The following is a 23,837-nucleotide window of genomic DNA, read 5'->3' on the forward strand; positions in this document are numbered from 1 at the left end:
GCAAGAATGGCAGCAATGTAAATATTCCCCTTGAAAATCAATAGGTTAATTTTGATTGGCTTTTATAGACTCCACCCACCTTTCTGAATATTAATTCCAGTCACCCAGCGACCAACTGTGCAAAGTTGGAGAACCCTACCATTAACAGTGTAAGAATGGCTGCAGTGTACATTTTCCAGTGAAATTTGTATTTGTCTCCGCCCCATTTTTGGTTATGGGAATAAAAAGTATTCTATACTTTATTCCAGGTAATGTACTATGTGTGTGCCAAACTTCATTCAAATCCGTTCAGCCATTTTTGTGTGATCGAGTAACTAACATCCAAACTTTCCCATTTATTATATTAGTAGGATATATATATATATATATATATATATATATATATATATATATATATATATATATATATATATATATTACAGAGGGGCTGCAGCACACACCAGGAAAACAGTGACAGGGGCTCTTGGTTACGCTTTAACGCGCTTAAGCTCACTAACTGCGCCAAAGTCAGTGTTGCTCGGATACCTCATTATCCTATTCGAGTTTGGTCGAATTCGGATAGTAAATTATCTGAATTCACTCGAAGTTCAATATTCGAGTTAATCAAATATCCGATTCGACCTCGGATATCCGACGTCACTATCCGTGTCTGTATTCGAGTAAAATATTCGAGCTGGCCTTAAATAGCTTTTAAAACTTGTATTGGAGGTCAATGATGCATGAAACTACCTTTTTTTATGAACAAAAACATCAAGTGATTATGTGGTGATGTAGTAGTTATAAAAAAGGTATCAAAAATAGTAAATTAACTTCATGAAAAGTGTTTGCATGAGAAGGTGTGTCCAAAATGGTTGTAAGTTGGAAGTCTTCTTCTTCTTCTCCTTCTTCTTCTTCTATATCTTCTTCTCCTTCTTCTTCTTCTTCTTCTATATCTTCTTCTTCTCCTTCTTCTTCTTCTATATCTTCTTCTTCTTCTTCTTCTACTTCTATATCTTCTTCATCTTCGTCTTCTATTTCTATATCTTCTTCATCTTCTTCTTCTATATCTTCTTCTTCTCCTTCTTCTTCTTCTTCTTCTATATCTTCTTCTTCTTCTTCTTCTACTTCTATATCTTCTTCATCTTCGTCTTCTATTTCTATATCTTCTTCATCTTCTTCTTCTATATCTTCTTCTTCTTTTATCTTCTTCTTCTATATCTTCTTCTTCTTCCTCTTCTTCTCTATCATTATATTATGTGTCTTGGTTTTCCTTTCTTTTGTAATATTTTTTTTTACTTCATTTGTGGAAATATGTTATTTTAATAACACCATAGTTATATATTTGTGTTGATGGCATAATAGGTAGTGGCACATTGCATGCCACAGCGCCTTTTTCTGTGTACCCTGGTGGTGGTAAAACACAGACATCAGCAGGAGGAGAAAGTAGTTGCAGGCTTGCAGCTATTGTAGTGTGGTAATAGCTGCCGGTAGGAGAGTGGGTGGGCAGGTGGCAGCAGAAAATAGTTCTTCTTCTGTTCTCCCTGGCAGTGGTAGCAGCACACAGATAGCAGAAGCTCAATGCAGCTACAGGAGGAGGAGTAGTGTGTGTCAGACAGTGTGATCTGTGATGTGACTGACATAATAGGCCCTGGTTCCTAGCGGTGGTTCCAGGGCCGTAAATACACAGCATGAGGTTCCAGACAGCGGTCGTGAAGCCCACATTGTGTCCAATACACAATTGGGACAGCACAGTTTTCAACTCGGACACCTCTAAATTAATTACAATTTTTTTTTTTAAATGGATGCAGCTATTTTTGAGTGTAATAGTTGTTGGCGCATTGGCAGCAGCACCTTGTAATGTGTTCCCTGGCAGTGGAGACACAGACAGCAGGAGGAAATACAACAGCAGGCAGCATGAGGAGGATGAGTGTGTGTGGCAGACTGGCATTTGGCAGCAGGCAGCAGGAGGGCAGGCAGCGAGACATAATAGGCCCTGGTTCCTAGCGGTGGTTCCAGGGCCGTAAATACACAGCATGAGGTTCCAGACAGCGGTCGTGAAGCCCACATTGTGTCCAATACACAATTGGGACAGCACAGTTTTCAACCCGGACACCTCTAAATTAATTACAATTTTTTTTTTCAAATGGATGCAGCTATTTTTGAGCGTAATAGCATTTGGCGCATGGGCAGCAGCACCTTGTAATGTGTTCCCTGGCAGTGAAGACACAGACAGCAGGAGGAAATACAGCAGCAGGCAGAGTGAGGAGGTTGAGTGTGTGGCAGACTGGCAGCAGGCAGGAGGGCAGGCAGCGAGACATAATAGGCCCTGGTTCCTAGCGGTGGTTCCAGGGCCGTAAATAAAAAGCATGAGGTTCCAGACAGCGATCGTGAAGCCCACATTGTGTCCAATACACAATTGGGACAGCACATTTTTCAACCCGGACACCTCTAAAATAATTACAATTTTTTATTTTTTTTTTTCAAATGGATGCAGCTATTTTTTAGCGTAATAGCTGTTGGCGCATGGGCAGCAGCACCTTGTAATGTGTTCCCTGGCAGTGAAGACACAGACAGCAGAAGGAAATACAACAGCTGGCAGCGTGAGGAGGATGAGTGTGTGTGGCAGACTGGCATTTGGCAGCAGGCAGCAGGAGGGCAGGCAGCGAGACATAATAGGCCCTGGTTCCTAGCGGTGGTTCCAGGGCCGTAAATAAACAGCATGAGGTTCCAGAAAGCGGTCATGAAGCCCACATTGTGTCCAATACACAATTGGGACAGCACAGTTTTCAACCCGGACACCTCTAAAATAATTACAATTTTTTTTTTTTTCCAAAATAAATAATGCAGGGCAGGCAGCTATTTTTGAGCGTAATAGCTGGTGGCGCATGGGCAGCAGCACCTTGTAATGTGTTCCCTGGCATTGGAGACACAGACAGCAGGAGGAAATACAGCAGCAGCAGGTGTAATGTGTGTGCGCGACTTCATGTCCCCCTCTCGCCGACAACAGGGGCCAGGAATTCGCCTTCCACCCAAGCCTGGTTCATTTTGAGAAACGTCAGTCTGTCCACAGACTTGTGAGACAGACGAGATCGCTTCTCAGTGACGACTCCACCAGCTGCACTGAAGCAACGCTCTGACAGTACGCTGGAAGGGGGGCAGGAGAGCACTTCCAGGGCGTACTGCGCAAGCTCGCTCCAGATCGGCAGGTGCTTGACCCAATACTCCATGGGATCAACAGGGGCCACGCTGTCAAGCCCGCTGAAGGACCCCATGTAGTCAGCCACCATGCGGGTCAAGCGATGCCTGTGACTGGAGAAGGATGCTGCTGCAGGCACCTCCTCTCTAGTCCTTGGCAGCTCTACACTCATGTAGAGCTCTTGGGTCAGAGACAGCAGGTCTGTGGTGCGCGTGCGCTTGCTGCTCGTGGATGCAGGCACCTGCTGCTGCCTCTGTGCTGGCTGGACAGTGGGGGTGGATGTCTGAGGGAAGGCTTCCTCCAAGCGCTCAACAAGGGACAGCTGCAAATCCCTCATTTGTTGCGTACGGTCTCCTCCTGCAGGCAGGAACTGGCTGAGCTTCCCCTTCAGACGTGGGTCCAGCATCATGCAGATCCAGATGTCCTCCCTCTGCTTCATCTGGATCACCCTTGGGTCCTTGCGCAGGCACCTCAGCATGTGCGCTGCCATTGCGAAGAGTCTGGCCACGTCTGTTGGCACATCATCGGCAGCCCCAGAGCCGACAGTGCTGTCCTCTTCCTCTGCCTTCTCCACCTCATCCTCTCTCCACTCCCGCACCACTCCAGCTGCGCTCTGCTGCTCCCCCTCATAAGCAGCAAGGTCAGGGACCTCCACCAACTCCAAGCCCTCCTCCTCAGAGGTGGCCTGTGAAGCTCTCTGCCGCTCCTGCTGGTCCAAAGCTGCCGCTCCCTCTTCCAGCAGTGCATACAGGGCCCTGTCCAGCACACACACCAAGGGTACCCACTCGCACACCATTGCATGGTCCCTGCTTACCATGTTGGTGGCCTGCAGGAAGGGTGCCAGGACTGAGCACACCTGCTGCATATGCCCCCAGTCCTCCGTGGAGATGATGGACGGGAGGTTGGTGGCGGCACGCCCAGTTGCAGTGATGGAGGCAACTGTTGCTCATGCAAGGTACTGGCTGACAGCCTGCCTCTGTTCAACCAGATGCTCCAACATCGCCAGGGTGGAGTTCCAGCGAGTTGGAACATCGATCATGAGCCGGTGCTGTGGCAGTTGCAGCTCCTTCTGCACCTCTTCCAGGCTCGCTACGGCTGCAGGCAAGAGCCAGAAATGACGCACAACCTTCCTTGCCGACTCAAGGAGTCCGCAGGAACTTTTGGACTACCAGGTTCAGGACGTGCGCCAGGCAGGGGATGTGGGTCAGGTCTCCCCTGCTGATTGCAGCAACCAGGTTTGCCCCATTGTCGGACACCACCTCTCCGACTCTGAGGCCTCTGGGGGTCAGCCAATTCCTCTTCTGCTCTCGGAGTTTGGCCAGGACATGGTTCGCCGTCAGTTTGGTCTTCCCCGGGCTGACCAATTCTAGCAGCGCTTGGCAGTGGCGGGCTTTCACGCTGCTGGTGAGGCGGGGGGTTTGGGCTGATGTACCAGAGGATGGAAGCGGATCAGAGGAACCTGCTGCAATTCCGCTGACCCTGCATGGTGGCACCACCCACTGCATTGTTGGTGCTGCTGCTGCTCTGACAGTGCCCGATGCTGCTCCCCCATCCTCACCCCCTTCCACCAAGCTGACCCAATGCGCGGTGAAGGACAGATAGCGGCCTGTCCCAAACTGGCTGCTCCACGAGTCCAAGGTGACGTGGACCCGTTGATCCACCACGTGCTCCAGCCCTCTCCCGACATTGGCCATCACAGAGCGGTGAAGTGCAGGGATGGCCGTGCGTGCAAAAAAATGTTGGCTGGGGATTGGCCAATCGGGGGCTGCACACATCAGGAGCGCACGCATGTCGCTCCCCTCCTGCACAAGGGAATAAGGCAGGAGTTGGGAGCACATGGCCCGTGCCAGCAAGCCGTTCAGCTGACGCATGCGACGGCTGCTGGGAGGCAGAACCCTGACCACCCCCTGGAAGGTGTCGCTGAGCAGGGTCTGGCGTTGCCTTTTGCTGGCACGGGAATCACTGGAGGGAGCAGAGGAGGCCACTGAGGACTGGCTGCCAGAACAGGCCTCAGTGTCGGCGGCAGGAGTTGCAGAGGGAAGAGGAGCAGTGCGTTGCTGACGCACTCCTGCTGGTGCTGCTGGAGGAGGTGGAGGAGGGCGGGTGGCTGCTGCCGACGGCTTCGCAGTGGTGGCGGGTCTGCCACTGCCACTGCCAGCTTCCTTCAACTTCACGAACTCCTCATGCTCATGAAAGTGTTTCCCTGCAAGATGGTTGACCAGAGAGGTGGTGCCAAACGCAGAGGGTTCCTTTCCTCTGCTGAGCTGCTTGCGGCACTGGTTGCAGGTGGCATACTTGCACTCCACATATGGCAGGGTGAAAAAATTCCATATTGGGGAGTTGAAGTTGCCCCTTCGGCTGGAAGGTGCTGCTGCCGCTGGTCTCCCTGTGGTGGTTGGGGGGGGGGGGGGGGGGGGGGTCTTGGTGCGGCTGGTGGTGGCACTGGCAGAACTCGTCTCCGGATCAGCACGCTGTGTGGCCTGCATACCACGCCCACTTGTGATCCTGCCCATGCCTGCGATGCTGATCCTTCTAGCAAGGCCCACAGATGCATCCTCCTCCTCCTCAGAGCTGATGACATCCCCACTCCAAGGACCTGGCACCCAGTCTCTGTCCTTCACCCTGTCATCATCATCCTCCCCCTCCGCAAACATGTCCTGCTGGGATCCCACAAACTCCCCTTCTGCATGCATGGGCGGATGGACAGTCACCACTGTCTAACTGTCCAAAGCATCATCCCCCAAAGTGCCCATGAGCATTCCTTCCTCCTCCAATTCTGCCGCAACAGCATTCCATAACCCCACTGCGCTTGGGGATAAGAAGGTGCTGAGTGACAGGGTGCTGGTGTCGCCCGCTGGGGCTGGAGAACTGCACTCCTCCTCCTCCTCCCCAGGCAGTTCTGGTTGGCTGCTGCTGCTCTTGCGAACAGGAGTGGTGGCGGGGGTGGAGGACTCGGTTCCAGAGCTAATGGTGGCCTGCTCATCCACCATCAGTTCCACCACAGAGTCTGCGTCCTTCTCCTCAATAGGATGGCTACGACCTGGTGGTGGGAGGAACATCTGCGCCCCACGCTGCTGCTGCTGTGTCTCTGCAGCGTGACTCCCAGCTGTTGGGCGGCCAAGGCGTCCACGGCCAGTGGCTAATGGCGGAATAGCCACTGGTGCAGACGCAGAAATGTGCATGGTGGTGGTGGCGCGGCTGCAACGCCCACGACCTCCTCTCTTGGCGATGCCCTTGCTGCCCCTGCCCAAACCGCGGCTGCCAGTGCCAGACATCGTATATTTTTAATATTATACATATGAAAAAAAAAACCTTATGTATGTAAAGGCGGGTGGGACAAGTGGGGTACTTTAATGGGGTGGGACTGGTGATGGTGGGTGTGTGAGGTGACGGATAGGTGTACTCTACAGCAGAGATCGGTGTAGCTCTAACGAGAGAGTGCGCAGTGCGCACACAAAGACCCTAGCTGACGCTGACTGACGGTGTTCCTATACACAGACTACAGTACAAGTCAGCAAATACACAATAGAAGTAATATGAACAATAGGACGGGTGTAGCACTAACGAGAGGGTGCGGACAGCGCAGACGTGCACTGCCTACACAAAGACCCTAGGTAACGCGGTGACAGACGGTCCCTATACACAGACTAGAGTACACTACAGTACTACTAACTAAACAATAGAAGAATCTAGCTAAATAATAGAACAGGTGTGACTAGATCACAGAGAGCAGATACAGGACAGGTATAGCTAGCAGTAAAGCTGGGCCTTGCTAACTACAAAATAGTACAAATCTATCTAACACAGAAGTAGTAGTACAGTAGAGTAGGACAGGTGAGAGCACAGGTAACTAGAGACTAGAGCACAGAGCAGGGCAGGCTGCCTTGCCTAGGCACAGGGCCTAGCTGCTGGCTGCAGCTGCAGCAGTGACAGTCTCCCTCCCTAGTCCCTAATCACACAAACTAAACGGCCTAAAATACAATCTATCTACAATACAAAGCAATACAGTTGAAGATCAAGTGTTGGAGTGTAAAAAACACTTGGTTTAGAACAATATAAATGCACTTGCACACAGACAAAACGCACTGGAGCAGTCTCTCAGTACAGTTAGTCAGTAAGTCGCAAGCAGGAAAAGTGAGGCAAGATGGCATCCGCTATTTATAGAGGGGGGCTTGGCCAGGCTCCCCCTCTGTGATTGGCTGCAGTCAGAGGGCTGGGAGCCCTCTGATTCGCTTGTGAGGACTCGAGGTGACGTCAGACGTAGTGTTGGACGAACAGTGTTCGCCACTGTTCGAGTTCTGCAGAACATCACCCTGTTCGGGTGATGTTCGAGTTCGGCCGAACACCTGATGGTGTTCGGCCAAACCGTTCGGCCACATGGCCGAACTAAGGCCTCTTGCACACTGCAAGCAATTCAGATTCAGATTCCGCTTTTTAATCAGTTTTTACCTCCGATTCAGATTCAGATTTGCAGTGTGCAAGGAGCAAACTGCAAATCTGAATCTGAATCGGAAGTAAAAACAGATTAAAAAGCGGAATCTGAATCTGAATTGCTTGCAGTGTGCAAGAGGCCTAAGAGTGCATGGCCGAACGTTCCCCGAACGTTCGGCTAGCGCTCTGATTGGCCGAACTGTCACGTGGTTCGGGTAAATAAATACCCGAACCACGTCATATCTCCGCCATTTGTCTGTGGGTTTAGCTTTGGGTAGGCAGGCAGGGTAGTTCGCGCTCCAGCCACGCTAGCCAGGGTCCCCCCAGTCATTGTGTCGCTGCTGGGAATAGTAGTACACCGCTCGCTCAGCCACACTATATAGCATTCTGTTTACTGCCACTCTGTGTACCTCGCTCAGCCACACTATATAGCATTCTGTTTACTGTTCTGTGTCTGCTGGGAATAGTAGTACACCGCTCGCTCAGCCACACTATATAGCATTCTGTTTACTGCCACTCTGTGTACCTCGCTCAGCCACACTATATAGCATTGTGTTTACTGCCACTCTGTGTCTGCTGGGAATAGTAGTACACCGCTCGCTCAGCCACACTATATAGCATTCTGTTTACTGCCACTCTGTGTACCTCGCTCAGCCACACTATATAGCATTCTGTTTACTGCCACTCTGTGTCTGCTGGGAATAGTAGTACACCGCTCGCTCAGCCACACTATATAGCATTCTGTTTACTGCCACTCTGTGTACCTCGCTCAGCCACACTATATAGCATTCTGTTTACTGCCACGCTGTGTCTGCTGGGAATAGTAGTACACCGCTCACCCGCCACTGTATAGCATTGTGCTCTGTGTCGCTGCTGGGAATAGTGGTACACCGCTCACCCGCCACTGTATAGCATTGTGCTCTGTGTCGCTGCTGGGAATAGTGGTACACCGCTCAGCCACACTATATAGCATTCTGTTTACTGTTCTATGTCTGCTGGGAATAGTAGTTCACCGCTCGCTCAGCCACACTATATAGCATTCTGTTTACTGCCACTCTGTGTACCTCGCTCAGCCACACTATATAGCATTCTGTTTACTGCCACTCTGTGTCTGCTGGGAATAGTAGTACACCGCTCACCCGCCACTGTATAGCATTGTGCTCTGTGTCGCTGCTGGGAATAGTGGTACACCGCTCACCCGCCACTGTATAGCATTGTGCTCTGTGTCGCTGCTGGGAATAGTGGTACACCGCTCAGCCACACTACATAGCATTCTGTTTACTGTTCTGTGTCTGCTGGGAATAGTAGTACACCGCTCGCTCAGCCACACTATATAGCATTCTGTTTACTGCCACTCTGTGTACCTCGCTCAGCCACACTATAGAGCATTCTGTTTACTGCCACTCTGTGTCTGCTGGGAATAGTAGTACACTGCTCGCTCAGCCACACTATATAGCATTGTGTTTACTGCCACTCTGTGTACCTTGCTCAGCCACACTATATAGCATTGTGTTTACTGCCACTCTGTGTCTGCTGGGAACAGTAGTACACCGCTCACCCGCCACTGTATAGCATTGTGCTCTGTGTCGCTGCTGGGAATAGTGGTACACCGCTCACCCACCACTGTATAGCATTGTGCTCTGTGTCGCTGCTGGGAATAGTGGTACACCGCTCACCCACCACTGTATAGCATTTCTGTACTGCCACTGTACTGCTGCCAGTCAGCGTGTACTTTAAGGATAAGTAAAATGAGGAAGAAATCCGGTGAAAGAGGGAGGGGCAAGGGAAGAGGTGTTTCCCCTGACGGTTCACGTACAGGCCACAGGGGAGCACCCAAGAAAACCCACTCAATACCGCCCATGTTGTCCAGGACAACAACCCTCACAAATCCAAAAGAACAGGACCAGATAATTACTTGGGTGACCTCTCAAGCTTCCAGCAGTGGGTTAAGCAGCACCAGCACATCACGCACGAGGTCCGAGTCCTCAGCCAGTTACAAGGAGCCAGTGGGCACAAAGCTGACACAACCGGCAGCGACACCACGCACACAACTGCCAGATAACCAGTCCGATGAATTACCTCAGGACACAATGGGGTATTCGCAGGAGCTATTCCCAGCCCAACAAACTTCCACCTTTCAAAGGTCAATGGAACAGCCAGAAATGTTGTGCCCGGATTCACAACCATTTACTGTGGGAAATGCACTGCGCACTGAAATACAAGGCGAGTCCGAGGAGGACTCGGAAACCCAAATCCCAGAGCAAGTTGGGCAGGAGGGGTTGCAATTGCAGGAGGTCGGCCGACAAGATCTGGAAGACGACGTTGGAGTGAGCTGCGCAGAGGTTGTTCTGGGGAGCTCTACTCCACGGCGGCGGCCCCCCACAATGACATATGACGAGTTTCAGGAGATGGAAGAGGAGGGTATGGACAATGTGGACAGAGACCCAGATTTTGTTTGTGAACGAGAACATCGCCGTCGTAGCAGCAGCACAGATGAGTCTGTTGAAGAACCCACTGCTGCACGAGTTCACCTTGTGCCACAAGGTAGGCGGCGCGCAATTTCAGGCACCACAAGCGTGGAAGTTCAAGTGAGAGGCAAAAGAGGCGCAAACAGAAATCGCCAGCAAGGCAGGTGCTCCAAAGTCTGGGCTTTCTTTGAAGACTGCACTGAGGATGGTACTATGGCGATTTGCAAGGTGTGCAAGACCCGCCTGAGCAGGGGGAAAAGTATTAACAACCTCTCCACCACCAGCATGAGCCGACACATGCTATCCAAACCAGTGGTGCTCAAATACCCCTTTTCAAAATTCGAGTTAGATCGAATTCGAATAGTAAATTATTCGAGGTCAGTCGAATATTCGAGTCGAATAATTTTTACTATTCGATTCGACCTCGGAATTCGAGCTCACTATTCGAGTCGGTATTCGAGCTCATTATTCGAGCTGACTATTCGAAATGGCCTTAAATAGCTTCCAACACTTGTTTTGAGGGTGAATGATGCAAGAAACCTCTTTTTTTCCAAGTAACAACAGCAAGTGAATATGTGGGGATGTTCCTTTAAAAAAAAAAAGTTGAAAAGAGAAGTTGTGTCCAGAAATTTGTTCAGTACTGTATATACTTCTTCTTCTTCTTCTTTATCTTCTATATCTTCTTCTTCTTCTTCTTCTTCTATATCTTCTTCTTCTATATCTTCTTCTTCTATATCTTCTTCTTCTTTTATATTGTCTTCTTCTTCTTCTTCATCTTCTTCATCTTCTTCATCATCATCTTCTTCTTCTTCATCTTCTTTTTCTTCATCTTCTTCATCTTCTTCATCTTCTTCTTCATCTTCTTCATCTTCTTCTTCATCTTCTTCATCTTCTTCATCTTCTTCTTCTTCATCTTCTTCATCTTCTTCATCTTCATCTTCTTCATCTTCTTCATCTTCTTCTTCTTCTTCTTCATCTTCTTCTTCTTCATCTTCTTCATCTTCTTCATCTTCTTCTTCATCTTCTTCATCTTCTTCATCTTCTTCTTCATCTTCTTCATCTTCTTCATCTTCTTCTTCTTCTTCTTCATCTTCATCTTCTTCATCTTCATCTTCTTCATCTTCTTCTTCTTCATCATCTTCATCTTCTTCTTCTTCATCTTCTTCTTCTTCATCTTCTTCTTCTTCTTCATCTTCTTCATCTTCATCTTCTTCATCTTCATCTTCTTCATCTTCTTCTTCTTCTCCTTCTTCTTCTTCTTCTTCTTCTTCTTCTTCATCTTCTTCTTCTTCATCTTCTTCATCTTCTTCTTCTTCATCTTCTTCATCTTCTTCTATATCGTCTTCTTCTTCACTTATTTCTCTTTTCAAATTTTTTTTTTAAAGAAATGCAGCTATTTTTGAGCGTAACAAATAGCTGGTGGCGCACGCATGTTGGAAGCGCCATTGTATGTGCTCCCTGGCAGTGGAAACACACAGACAGCAGGAGGTAAATTCAGCAGCAGGAGGAGGAGGATGAGTGTGTGGCAGCAGGCAGTCAATGAGGCAGGCAGCGTGACATAATAGCCCTGGTACCTAGCGGTGATACCAGGGCTGTAAATAAACACAGCAGGCAGGAGGTCCCAGACAGCGGTCGTGCAGCCCACATTGTGTCCAATACACAACTGGGACAACACAGTTTTCAACCCGGGCACCTCAGAAAAATTAAACCTTTTTTTTTGGGGGTTTTTTTTTGTTTTGTTTTTATAACCAATTACACAGATATAGCTATTTTTTGACGTAATAGCTGGTGGCAGAGTGGCAGCAGAAGGTAAATCTGTGTACCCTGGCAGTGGGAAACACAGACAGACAGCAGCAGCAGCAGGAGGAATGGAGGAGTAATTATGTGTGCAGCTATTGTTTGACGTAATAGCTGGTGGCAGACTGGCAGCAGAAGGTAATTCTGTGTACCCTGGCAGTGGGAAACACAGACAGACAGCAGCAGCAGCAGGAGGAATGGAGGAGTAATGTGAGCAGCTATTGTTTGACGTAATAGCTGGTGGCAGAGTGGCAGCAGAAGCTAATTCTGTGTACCCTGGCAGTGGGAAACACAGACAGACAGCAGCATCAGCAGGAGGAATGGAGGAGTAGTGTGAGTGTGGCAGCAGGTAGGCAGCGTGACATAATAGCCCTGGTACCTAGCGGTGATACCAGGCCGTAAATGAACACAACAGGAGGTCCCAGACAGCGGTCGTGCAGCCCACATCGTGTCCAATACACAACTGGGACAACACAGTTTTCAACCTGGGCACCTCAGAAAAATTAAACCTTTTTTTTTTTTTTTTTTTTTTGTTTTTACAACCAATTACACAGATATAGCTATTTTTTGACGTAATAGCTGGTGGCAGAGTGGCAGCAGAAGGTAAATCTGTGTACCCTGGCGGTGGGAAACACAGACAGACAGCAGCAGCAGCAGGAGGAATGGAGGAGTAATTATGTGTGCAGCTATTGTTTGACGTAATAGCTGGTGGCAGACTGGCAGCAGAAGGTAATTCTGTGTACCCTGGCAGTGGGAAACACAGACAGACAGCAGCAGCAGGAGGAATGGAGGAGTAGTGTGAGTGTGGCAGCAGGCAGGCAGCGTGACATAATAGCCCTGGTACCTAGCGGTGATACCAGGCCGTAAATGAACACAACAGGAGGTCCCAGACAGCGGTCGTGCAGCCCACATCGTGTCCAATACACAACTGGGACAACACAGTTTTCAACCCGGGCACCTCAGAAAAATTAAACCTTTTTTTTTTTTTTTAATGGTTTTTTGGTTTTGTTTGTAAAACAAATTACACAGATATATAGCTATTGTTTGACGTAATAGCTGGTGGCAGAGTGGCAGCAGAAGGTAAATCTGTGTACCCTGGCAGTGGGAAACACAGACAGACAGCAGAAGGGCAGTACACAGCAGCCCACTGTAGGTGTAAAATGTGTGGCTGCAGGCGACGTAATAGTCAAAGTGAACCAGGCTGGCTTAGTGAGCAGGAGCCAGGAGGTGGTAAAGGGTGGTAAGGCACATTAACGATGGTTCTTAGCCAGTTCATGTCCCCCTCTCGCCGACAACAGGGGCCAAGAACTCGCCTTCCACCCACGCCTGGTTCATCTTGAGAAACGTCAGTCTGTCCACAGACTTGTGAGACAGACGTGAGCGTTTCTCGGTGACCACACCACCAGCTGCACTGAAGCAGCGCTCGGACAGCACGCTGGAAGGGGGGCAGGACAGCACTTCCAGGGCGTACTGCGCCAGCTCGCTCCAGATCTCCAGGCGCTTGACCCAATACTCCATGGGATCAACAGGGGCATCGCTGTCAAGCCCGCTGTAGGACCCCATGTAGTCAGCCACCATGCGGGTCAGGCGCTGGCTGTGACCGGTGGAGGATGCTGCTGCATGCACCTCCTCTCTAGTCACTGCTGCCGGAGCCTCTACAGTCCTGTAGAGCTCGTGGCTGAGAGACAGCAGGTCTGTGGGGCGCTTGCTGCTGGATGCAGGCACCTGCTGCTGCCTCTGTGCTGGCTGCTGGACAGTGGGGGTGGAAGGCTGGGGGAAGGCTTCCTCCAAGCGCTCAACAAGGGCCTGCTGCAAGCTCCTTATTTGTTGCGCTGGGTCTCCTCCTGCAGGCGGCAGGAACTGGCTCAACTTCCCCTTGAGGCGTGGGTCCAACATCATGCTGATCCAGATGTCCTCCCTCTGCTTCATCTGGATCACCCTGGGGTCTCTGCGCAGGCACGTCAGCATGTGCGCTGCCATTGGGAAGAGGCGGGCCACGTCTGCTGGCACATCGACGGCAGTGCTGCTGTCCTCATCCTCCTCCTCTGCTTCGTCAGCCTCATCCTCTCTCCACCCCCGCACCAACTCAGCTGCACTGTGCTGCTCCCCCTCATCACCAGCAAGGTCAGGGACCTCCACCAAGTCCTCCTCCTCCTCCCCCTCAGAGGTGGACTGTGCAGCTGCTTGCCGCTCCTGCTGGTCCAAGGCTGCCGCTCCCTGTTCCAGCAAAGCATCGAGGGCCCTGTTCAGCAGACAAACCAGGGGCACCCACTCGCAGACCATAGCATGGTCCCTGCTCACCATGTTAGTGGCCTGCAGAAAGGGAGCCAGCACTAAGCACACCTGCTGCATGTGCCTCCAGTCATCATCGGGGACGATGGACGGGATGTTGCTGGTCTTGTCCCTTCTCTGAGCGGCGGAAACAGTGGCCAGGGCAAGGTACTGGTTGACAGCGTGCTTCTGTTCAACCAGACGCTCTAACATCGCCAGGGTGGAGTTCCAGCGAGTCGGAACGTCAAGGATCAGCCGATGGCGTGGCAGATCCAGCTCCTTTTGCACGTCTTCCAGGCTCGCACAGGCTGCAGCCGAGCGCCGGAAGTGACGCACAACGTTCCTTGCCGTTTCCAGCAGTTCGCCCATCCCCTGGTAGGTGTGCAAGAACTTCTGCACCACCAGGTTCAGCACGTGGGCAAGACAGGGGATGTGGGTCAGGTTTCCCCTGTCTATTGCGGCAACCAGATTGGCCCCATTGTCGGCCACCACCTCTCCGACTCTGAGGCCTCTGGGGGTCAGCCAAATCCTCTCCTGCTCCTGGAGTTTGGCCAACACATGGGTTGCCGTCAGCTTGGTCTTCCCAAGGCTGACCTAGTGCAGCAGCGCTTGGCAGTGGCGGGCCTTCACGCTGCTGCTGAGGCGGGGGGTTTGGCCAGGTGTGCCGGAGGATGGCAGAGGATCGGAGGAACCTGCTGCAGTTCCCCTGACCCTGCGGGGTGGCACCTCCCACTGTGTTGCTGCTGCTGCTGTGCCCGCTGCTGCTCTCCCATCCTCACCCCCTTCCACCAAGCTGACCCAGTGGACAGTGAAGGACAGGTAGCGGCCTGTCCCGAAGCGGCTGCTCCAGGAGTCCATGGTGACGTGGACCCTTTCACCAACCGCGTGCTCCAGCCCTCGCTCCACATTGGCCATCACAAAGCGGTGCAGTGCAGAAATGGCCTTGCGGGAGAAAAAGTGTCTGCTGGGGAGCTGCCAGTCTTGGGTTGCGCAAGCAAGCAGCGCACGAATGTCGCTCCCCTCCTGCACGAGCGTGTACGGCAGGAGTTGGGAGCACATGGCCCGTGCCAGCAAGCCGTTCAGCTGCCGCACGCGACGGCTGCTGGGAGGCAGAGCCCTAACCACCCCCTGGAAGGACTCGCTCAAAAGGCTCTGGCGTGGCCTTTTGCTGGCACGGGAATCAGCAGACACAGCGGAGGAGGCCACTGAGGACTGGCTGCCAGAACAGGCCTCAGTGTCGGCGGCAGGAGTTGCAGAGGGGGGAGGAGCAGTGCGTTTCCGCACTCCTGCTGGTGCTGCTGGAGGAGCAGGAGGGCGGGTGGCTGCTGTTGCTGCTGCTGCTGAAGGCTGTGCAGTGATGGGTGTGGTGCCACTGCCAGCACCAGATGCCTTCAGCCTCTGGAACTCCTCATGCTGGTGGAAATGTTTCGCAGCAAGGTGGTTGATGAGCGAGCTGGTGCTGAACTTTAAGGGGTCTGCACCTCTGCTCAACTTCCGCTGACAGTGGTTGCAAGTGGCGTACTTGCTGTACACAGTGGGCATGGTGAAATATCGCCAGATTGGTGACAGAAACATCCCCCTACGGCATGGAAGCGCTGCTGCCTGTCTCCCTGTGGTGGTTGGGGGGGGGGGGGCTTGGGGGGCTTGGGTGCGGCTGGTGGTGGTACTGGCAGATGCTGCTGCTGCTGCTGCTGAGCCTGAGACACCAGCAGGCTGTGGGACCTGCCTACTGCTGCCAATGCTTGCAATGATGCGCCTCCTTGCAAGGCCCACAAGAGCATTCTCCTCCTCCTCCTCAGAGCTGCTGAGGACGACATCCCCTGGAGGTGGTGGCACCCAGTCTCTGTCTGTCACCGGGTCATCATCATCCTCCCCCTCCTGAAACATGTCCTGCTGGGATGATGACCCCCCAAACTCCTCTCCTGATGCATGGATGGGCTGCTTGACTGTCGCCACAGTCTTGCTGTCCAATCCCTCATCCCCCAAAGTGCCCATCAGCATCTCCTCCTCAAAATCGCCAACAACAGCAGACAATACCCTGATGGTGCCTGGGGTAAAAATACTGCTGAGTGACAGGTCGTCAACTTGTGACGGTGAACTGGCCTCCTCCCCAGACCCTGCTGGGCGGCTGCTGCGAACAGGGGTGGTGGTGGTGGTGGTGGTGGTGAGGGTGGAGGCCTCGGATGCAGAGCTGATGGCGGGCTGCTCATCCTCCGTCATGAGTTGCACCACAGTGTCTGCATGCTTTTCCTCAATGGGACGTTTCCGACCCGGCTGGAGGAAAATCGGAGCAGGTGCTACACGCTGCTGCTGCTGTGTCTCTGCAGCGTGAGTTGCAGATGCTCCTGCTGGGCGGCGCCCAAGGCGTCCACGGCCAGTGGCTATGGGAGGAATGTTAGCCACTGACGCTGCTGCTGCTGCTGCGGAACTGTGCATGGTGGCGCGGCCGCGGCCTGCCACAATGCTGCTCCCTCTCCTCCTGATTCCCTTGCTGCCCTTCCCCTTGCCCAAACCGCGCTGGCTGCCACTTCCAGACATCTTCGATGTTTTGGGCGTATAGACAAAAGTTTTTTAAAAGGGCGGGTGAAAAGTGGGGTAGTTTAATGGAGTGGGTTGGTGGGTGAGGTGACTGAGTGAGTGTCCCTAGTACAGTAAGTAAGTAGTAACAGTCAGGAAGTACAACTAGCAGTTACAATAATCAGTAGTAATCACAAGTAAATTTAGTGTGTGTACACTACAGACAGTGAGTGCACGCACGCGCAAACGCGCGCAGGAGCTAGCCTATGAACAGTGACTGAGTGAGTGTCCCTAGTACAGTAAGTAAGTAAGTAGTAACAGTCAGTAAGTACAACTAACTAATTACAATAATCAATCAGTTATCAGAAGGAAATAGAGTGTGTGTAGTGTGTGTACACAGACAGTGAGTGCACACACGCAGGAGCTAGTAGCCTATGAACAGTGACTGAGTGTCCTAGACTCCTAGTACAGTAACAGTAAGTAGTAACAGTAAGTACAACTAACTAATTACAATAAGCAATCAGTTATCAGAAGGAAATAGAGTGTGTGTAGTGTGTACACAGACAGTGAGTGCACACACGCAGGAGCTAGTAGCCTATGAACAGTGACTGAGTGTCCTAGACTCCTAGTACAGTAAGTAGTAACAGTAAGTACAACTAACTAATTACAATAATCAATTACAATAATCAATCAGTTATCAGAAGGAAATAGAGTGTGTGTAGTGTGTACACAGAAAGTGAGTGCACACACGCAGGAGCTAGTAGCCTATGAACAGTGACTGAGTGTCCTAGACTCCTAGTACAGTAAGAGTAAGTAGTAACAGTAAGTACAAACAACTAACTAATTACAATAATCAATCAGTTATCAGAAGGAAATAGAGTGTGTGTAGTGTGTGTACACAGACAGTGAGTGCACACACGCAGGAGCTAGTAGACTATGAACAGTGACTGAGTGTCCTAGACTCCTAGTACAGTAAGAGTAAGTAGTAACAGTAAGTACAACTAACTAATTACAATAAGCAATCAGTTATCAGAAGGAAATAGAGTGTGTGTAGTGTGTGTACACAGACAGTGAGTGCACACACGCAGGAGCTAGTAGCCTATGAACAGTGACTGAGTGTCCTAGACTCCTAGTACAGTAAGAGTAAGTAGTAACAGTAAGTACAAACAACTAACTAATTACAATAATCAATCAGTTATCAGAAGGAAATAGAGTGTGTGTAGTGTGTACACAGACAGTGAGTGCACACACGCAGGAGCTAGTAGCCTATGAACAGTGACTGAGTGTCCTAGACTCCTAGTACAGTAAGTAGTAACAGTAAGTACAACTAACTAATTACAATAATCAATCAGTTATCAGAAGGAAATAGAGTGTGTGTAGTGTGTACACAGACAGTGAGTGCACAAACGCAGGAGCTAGTAGCTTATGAACAGTGACTGAGTGTCCTAGACTCCTAGTACAGTAAGTAGTAACAGTAAGTACAACTAACTAATTACAATAATCAATTACAATAATCAATCAGTTATCAGAAGGAAATAGAGTGTGTGTAGTGTGTACACAGAAAGTGAGTGCACACACGCAGGAGCAGCTAGTAGCCTATGAACAGTGACAGTGAGTGTCCTAGTACAGTTACAGTATATAACTACAATACTAATACAATCAGTAGTAAAGGACAGCAGAAATACTGGTATAGAATAGAGAGAAATAAACAGAGGACAGGAGGACAGCTGCCCACACAGGCAAGGCCCTGAGGCCTAAAGCTGTAAGCCTGCAGCAGCTGGCCTGTCTCTATGTAACACAACAGCTACTAACTAAAATACAATGTCTAACTAACTAACAACAATATAGGTGTGTATAGGAGGTGTATGTGAGCAAAAACGCTAGGTAAATGACCACAATAGAGCTCTTGCTAAGCCAAAGCACAAAGGAGCAACTCTCTCTCTGTACAAGTCTCAGGCAAGCACGGAGAAACGGAACATGGCGGCTGCTATTTATAGGGTAGGGGCTGGCCAGGGTCCCCCTCTGTGATTGGCTGCCGTCAGAGGGCCTGGGAGCCCTCTGATTGGCTCTAAGGACATCAATCTGGGCTATGACGCTATTCGAGCTCGGTACCGAGCTCGAATAGCGCCGTTTTGCTCGAATAGCTCGAATAGTGAATGGGCTATTCGAGTGTACTCGAATAGCCCATTCGAATAGCTACAGCTATTCGGAGCTCGAATACCGAGCTCGAATAGCTGGAAAAGAGCTCGAATATTCGAGCTACTCGAATATTCGAGCTCTGCTGAGCACCACTGATCCAAACATCCCACTCTGTGGGCAAACGCGGCAGGACAGGGTACCAGCAACACTGCCTCCCTTGGGGTCACCAGACTCACCACCAGACCCGCCTCAGCAGCAGCAGTAGCCCAGCCATTGCGTGGTTCACAACATTCACAAACATCAGACGCTGACATTGTCACTTTCCGGAGTACTGCTCTTGAGGTCTCCCAGTGTTCATCAAACACAACAACCAACAGCCCTTCAGTGTGCAGCCCTACGATTCAGTTGTCTGTCTCGGAGATGTTTGATCGCAAGAGGAAATTGCCAGCAAATGACCCCCGGGCCGTGGCAGTAACAGCCAGCATAGCCAAGCTTCTGGCCTGCGAAATGCTGCCATATCGAGTGGTGGAGACAAACCGCTTCAAGGGCATGATGTCAGTGGCCATCCCACGTTACGTGGTTCCCAGCCGCTACCACTTTGCGCGCTCTGCAGTGCCTGAGTTGCATGAGCACGTGGTCAGCAAAATAACCCGAAGCTTGAAGAATGCCGTTGCCTGCAAGGTTCACCTCACCACTGACACCTGAACGAGTGCGTTCGGCCAGGGTCGATACATCTCCCTTACCGCGCACTGGGTGAACCTTGTGGAGCCTGGCAGCAATTCCTCACCTGCTACGGCGCGGGTGTTGCCCACGCCGCAAACAGCTGCACCGCTGTCCCTCCCACTGGATAACAACAGCAGCACCTACCTCTCTGACTCCTTCTCCTCCAATGCATCTCAAAGCTGTACCTCATCCGGAAACGCTAACCCAGCAGCAGTAGGATCGTGGAAGCAGTGCAGCACAGCTGTTGGCATGCGTCAGCAAGCGTTGCTGAAGCTGATCTGCCTTGGGGATAAGCAGCACACAGGGGAGGAAATTTGGAGGGGAATAAAGGAAAAGACGGATTTGTGGCTGGCACCGCTGGACCTGAAACCGGGCATGGTTGTGTGTGATAATGGGAGTAATCTCATTCACGCTTTAAGGTTGGCTAAGCTGACACACATCCCTTGCCTGGCGCACGTGATGAACCTAGTAGTTCAGCGGTTCCTGAGGACATACCCAGGCGTGGCCGATCTTCTGTTGAAGGTGCGACGAGTGGCCAAACATTGCAGAAATTCCAGTACTGCTTCGGGGGCACTCACCAAGATGCAGGAGCGCTTCAATCTCCCCCACCATCGCTTGCTGTGTGATGTCCCTACGCGCTGGAATTCTACGCTGCACATGCTAGCCCGCTTTTGCGAGCAGAAGAGTGCAGTGGTCCAGTACATGACGGCGCAGTACCGAGGCGCATCCGGACAGCTGCCAAGCTTCTGTGGATCCGATTGGGCCAACATGTTGGACCTCTGCCAAGTCCTCCAAAATTTTGAGCAATCCACGTTGCTTGTGAGCAGTGACAACTCTTCAGTCAGCATTACCATACCACTGCTGTGTTTACTGAAGAGGTCAATGTTGAAAATCAAGGAAACAGCTGTCATGATGCAACTGGGGGAATCTGAAGGAGAAAACGATCAGCGTGATGGTACCAACATCAGGCCATCCGCATCAGGAAACGCTGGCCCCAGCAGCTATGACGAAGAAGAGGAGGAGGAACAGCTGGAGTTGGAGCAGGAATTTCCTGCCACCACTGACGAGGGCCAGAGCGGTGCACGTTGGACTTCCACAATTCAGCGCGAATGGTCAGCAGAAGCAGACCAGGAAGAAGGTGACGACTATGATGCATCACAACAACTATCACAACGCTCACAAGAGGATGATGAGGATTCTGGCAGGACTCTGGCACACATGGCTCAATTCATGCTAGACTGCATTGAACGCGACCCACGCATTGTGCGCATTCTGGACAACACCAATTACTGGGTTTATACCCTTCTGGATCCATGGTACAAACACAATGTTCCAAAACTGCTTGAAGAAAGAGTCAGACAGGTCAAAATGGAAGAATACCAGCAGGCCCTTGTGGAGACTTTAGAGAGGAGATTGACATCCTCCCCCTTACTCTAGCCAGTTGTACGCCGACAGACTGACTTCCGCAAACCCAGGACGACCAGGAGGGCAGCAAACAACACAAGCCGCAGCTAGTGCCCAAAAGGGAATGGTATCGGCAGTGTCCTTGGAGTGGGAAAATGTTCTGACACCCATGCAGCAGCAGCCTACTGAACAGCAAGCGTGCAGATCCACCTCCAACACCGATCGCCTGGAGAAGATGGTCAAGGACTACATGTCAGATGGCGTAGCTGTGTTGAACAATCCATCTGCACCCTTAAACTATTGGGTATCGAAGCTAGACACCTGGCACAAACTGGCAATGTACGCAATAGAGGTGCTGGCTTGCCCGGCAGCCAGCGTTATGTCGGAACGCTGTTTCAGTGCTGCCGGAGGCATCGTCACAGATCGGCGTATCCGCCTCTCCACAGAAAATGCAGACCGTCTGACTCAAATTAAAATGAATCAATCCTGGATTGGAAACGACTACGCAACACTCCTGGACCCCAACCAAGTAACATGAACAATGACCATCTGTGATGGGTTAGCGTTTCCGGTCCCTGTTTATTGAACCTCTCATCTTTATTACATTTATGACTGCATGGCGGCAAAAAGCATTGCTATATCCGCATGCTATTTGTCCTCATTCAAGGCCTGGGATGCTGTGTCTCAAAAAGCGTGGCATTCTCCTCCTGCGCCTCCTCCTGTTCCATCACGTGTGCTGCTGCTGCTGCTGCTGGGTTAGCGTTTCCGGTCCCTGTTTATTGAACCTCTCATCTTTATTACATTTATGACTTCATGGCGGCAAAAAGCATTGCTATATCCGCACGCTATTTGTCCTCATGCAAGGCCTGGGATGTTGTGTCTCAAAAAGCGTGGCCTTCTCCTCCTGCGCCTCCTCCTGTTCCATCACGTGTGCTGCTGCTGCTGGGTTAGCGTTTCTGGTCCCTGTTTATTGAACCTCTCATCTTTATTACATTTATGACTGCATGGCGGCAAAAAGCATTGCTATATCCGCACGCTATTTGTCCTCATGCAAGGTCTGGGATGCTGTGTCTCAAAAAGCGTGGCCTTCTCCTCCTGCGCCTCCTCCTGTTCCATCACGTGTGCTGCTGCTGCTGCTGCTGCTGCTGGGTTAGCGTTTCCGGTCCCTGTTTATTGAACCTCTCATCTTTATTACATTTATGACTGCATGGCGGCAAAAAGCATTGCTATCCGCACGCTTCTTGTCCTCATGCAAGGCCTGGGTTGTGTCTCAAAGCGTGGCCTTCTCCTCCTGCGCCGCCCTCCTCCTGTTCCATCACGTGTGCTGCTGCTGGGTTAGCGTTACGGTTACCGGTCCCTTTTCCTGGAACCTCTTCTCTGTATTACATTTATGACTGCATGGCGACAAAAAGCATGTTACCTGTGCAAAGAAACATGACATTTTCCGCATTTAAAAGACAGTTTTTCCTTTGAAACTTTGCAATCAATTTTCTCAAAAACTATAAGCTCTTTTTCAAATATTTTTTTTCCTCTTGTACCCACTCCCAAGGTGCACATACCCTGCAAATTTGGGGTATGTAGCATGTAAGGAAGCTTTACAAAGCACGAAAGTTCGGGTCCCCATTGACTTCCATTATGTTCGGAGTTCGGCGCGAACACCCGAACATCGCGGCGATGTTCGGCGAACGTTCGCGAACCCGAACATCTAGGTGTTCGCCCAACACTAGTCAGACGTGACGCTATCCGAGCTAGTGACGCTATTCGAGCTCGGATAGCTAGGATATCTCCGGATAGCTGCTTGCTATCCGAGTGCGCTTGGATAGCACAGCCCGGATAGCTAATACTATTCGAGTTCGGTATTCGAGCTCGAATAGTGAAAAAAAAGCTAGGATATCCGAGTACCTCGGATATCCTAGCTCAGATGAGCACCACTGGTCAAAGTATCCCCAATCTGGTGAGTCCTACTCTACCATGCAAAAATGCCAGTTTTTATAAGCAGTCTAGTGGGAACTAATCCAAAAACCCAAGAGTCAACTAAGTGGGAGAAAAGGAAATTAAAAACACCTCACCTTTCACTAGCTACCAAATGAACTCTCTGAACATGTGCAATCCACTCATTTATATGCTTAACTGTGCTAGAGGTGGGTGTGGTTATGCAGGCTCACAGGGGAGAATTATAAATAAATACCAAGGGATGAGCAGCACAAACCAAATGTTATGCAATTCTATGCAAAGCATGCACAGAGCACTGGAGGTCCCCAGACTCCATAAGAAATATATAAATACAGAGGGGCTGCAGCACACAAAAGGAAAACAGTGACAGGGGCTCTAGGTTATGCTTTAACGCGCTTAAGCTCACCAACTGCGCCAAAGTGTCCCGAATCTGTATATATATATATATATATATATATATATATATATATATATATATATATATACAGGGCCGGATTTACCATAAGGCAGGATAGGCACGTGCCTACAGGCGCCGAAGATGGGAAGGCGGCTCAGTCCCCTCCCCTAGTGCAGGCATGGGCAAACTTGGCCCTCCAGCTGTTAAGAAACTACAAGTCCCACAATGCATTGCAGGAGTCTGACAGCCACAGTCATGGCTCATAAAGGCAAATGCATTGTGGGACTTGTAGTTCTGTAACAGCTGGAGGGCCGAGTTTGCCCATGCCTGCCCTTGTGCCTCCCTCCCTTCTTCTCTATGCTGAGTCCTGATGAGAGTGTAAATGAGAGGTTACTTGCCCTGCTATCTGAATTCAAATGGTAAGATCTCACTTCAGTGGGGGCATCTCTAGCTACTTAATTTGTATGAAACTACTGGCTACCTAATGCTGAGGGACACCTGTAGCTACCTATGATGGGCAAGGGAAGTAAGGGAGAAGAGACAGCTGGGACAGCCAGCACAC

Source organism: Hyperolius riggenbachi, chromosome 6, assembly GCF_040937935.1.
Source record: "Hyperolius riggenbachi isolate aHypRig1 chromosome 6, aHypRig1.pri, whole genome shotgun sequence".
NCBI lineage: Eukaryota > Metazoa > Chordata > Amphibia > Anura > Hyperoliidae > Hyperolius > Hyperolius riggenbachi.